The sequence below is a fragment of the Lipotes vexillifer genome, unplaced genomic scaffold (genome assembly GCF_000442215.2).
Source record: "Lipotes vexillifer unplaced genomic scaffold, Lipotes_vexillifer_v1.1 scaffold1194, whole genome shotgun sequence".
NCBI lineage: Eukaryota > Metazoa > Chordata > Mammalia > Artiodactyla > Lipotidae > Lipotes > Lipotes vexillifer.
Window position 1 is genome coordinate 255294 of NW_006797688.1, and position 2671 is coordinate 257964.

Genomic DNA, 2671 nt, shown 5'->3' on the forward strand with positions numbered 1-2671 from the left:
GACTCTGTGCTCCAATCATACCAAGACTTTCTATTTCCCAAAATATGTCATGCCATCTCTTCCCTCCCGTCACAGACCATGTGTTAATCTCCAACTGCTTCCTTGCCAGATTCCACACAGAAAAGGGCCTGAGGCAGAATGAGGATAAGGCAGAGGAATGTGAGCACGCATACACAAGGGCCCAGAAGAAAACTCATGTGACGTGGCTGTGTGCTGCTCCTCTGTTCTTCCTTCCATGTTATGCTCAAATACCTTTCCTGGAAAGCCATCTAAACTCTATGTCTACACCAAAACAGTGTCTCCTGTCACTCTACTTTCACTCTAGGACCCTCTGATAATAATCGATTAGCATGCATTTAGCTATTTTAATTATTTGTTTATAATGGAATTTGTTCTAGAATATAAAGATTTTTTTTTTCTCTCTTTGGTTCCAAATGGCATCCTGAAGTTTCTGGGCTTCCTAAAATTTTGAAAAGGTAATTCTAAAATCTAGGAAGCACATTTAAATGTAAGTTTTGCCAGCATCTTATGAAATCTTCATAGAAAAATCTCTGTTAATCTTGGTATGGACTTCATTTCATGATACTGGTTTACAAATCTGTCTCCCTCAAGAGGGTGTTACATCCATGAGGGCAGAAAACAAGACAAGCCCATTATGTGACAGGGGTCATTTTAGAAATGACTGTCTCCTGCATCCCCAAACCCAGTGAGGCAATCAGATAAAGGCCCCTCTTTGCCACTTTCAGAATCAGGCTGCCACATTGCTGGTCGGTAAGAGTAGTTGTAATAGTATTCAAATGGCTCTGGAAGGTTTCTTCTAAAAAATATCTGTCCTAGAGTAGGAAGTTCCTCTTATATTAAGGAAATAGCTTCTGGGAAAATTAAGCTTATCAGTCAGCCATATCTTAGAGTGCATTACTTTAATCTTTTAATCAAATTGCTTTTGCTTTAATAGCTTGGGTACAGATTATAGGGCTCTGGGTCACCCTGTTCTCCCAAACTTCATATATACTTACAGGCCATAAGGTAGTGAAGCAAAAGGGAACTCTAGTTCCTCTATGGTTGAAAACACTTGCTGATCCCATCAAAAGTTGACTCCACTGGGACCTCCAATCTGCTGACCCTATCAAATTTGCCCTTTTCCTCTTCCCCCTCTTGTTCTCAATTGTCTTTTTTCTTTTTTAACTTATTTTATTTATTTATTTTGGCTGCGCCGGGTCTTAGTTGCGGCATGTGGGATCTTTTATTGTGGTGTGCGGGATCTAGTTCCCCAACCAGGAAACAAACCTGGGCCCCCTGCATTGGGAACATGGAGTCTTACCACTGGACCACGAGGGAAGTCCCTCAATTGTCTTTTTTACAGTTAAATTTCAAGGTTTATTATTATAATAATTTCATTATGTAGAATCTAAGCTCCTTTGCCCCCCAACTCTCCATTATCCTCAACCAGCAAAAAATTCAGAATTTAGTTGAATCCAGGTATTTGCCTACTCTGCTTCTGTCCTCAAGTGTCTAAAATAGTTATGGGCTTCCCTGGTGGCGCAGTGGTTGAGAGTCCACCTGCTGATGCAGGGGACACGGGTTCGTGCCCCGGTCCGGGAAGATCCCACATGCCGCAGAGCAGCTGGGCCCGTGAGCCATGGCCACTGAGCCTGCGTGTCCGGAGCCTGTGCTCTGCAACGGGAGAGGCCACAACAGTAAGAGGCCTGCGTACCACAAAATAAATAAATAAATAAATAAAATAAAATAGTTAGAGAAAAACAATAATCATGCTATCTTATTTACCTTTAGGGTATGAAACCACAAGGGACCCTCTCTTCTTCCAGGCAACTATTCTCCATATCCCTGTTGGACTCATTCTCCCATTTTCTGAGTTGACTATTTCACAAGTTTTTTGCTTCAAAGATCCAGCACAGCTTTAATCTCCCTCATTCATAGCTGATATCCTTCCTTCTTTGTTCACTGGGAGAATGAAAGCAACTACAAGAGTGTGCACATTCTTCCACCACCAGATCTAACAACCTACTTGCCTCTGTACTAAATATTTTGTCTGCCCTCCTGTTACAATTCCTCCATCTGTGCATTGAATCCTATTCTGTCTCCCCTATTTAAGGCTTTCCTCCTAAAGCTTCTCCTATCTTCACTGCATTATCAGTTTTCACCCTTACTACTAAATCATTGTCACTAGCATATAACATTGTGGTAATGTATGGTAACAGGAAGGTAACAAGTCACAAGTGACTTGTTACCTTCCTGTTACCAAATCCAATGGTCAGTTCTCAGGCCTTATCTTAACCTCTTAGCAGTATTTGGCACAGTTGATCAATGCTTCATTTGTAAAATAGTTTCTATACTTTCTTCATGTTCTCATGTTTTTCTCCTACATAACTGGCCACTCTTTCTGCTCCATATAGTTGGATTTGCCTTTTCTTACTAAAATAAATATTTGAGTGTTCCAGTACCCAATCCTCAGATCTTTGCTCTTCTCACTGTGTACTCACTCCCTAAGTGATATACTTTATTCTCAGTGGCTAATGACTTCCAAATTTATATTTATAATCTCTCCTATAAACTCCAGACATCTGTATCCAATTGTCAACTCAATATTTCTATTTTCCCAGTGTTAAGTGTGCATTTTTATACTTGATATAAATAAAACAGAACTCTTGAT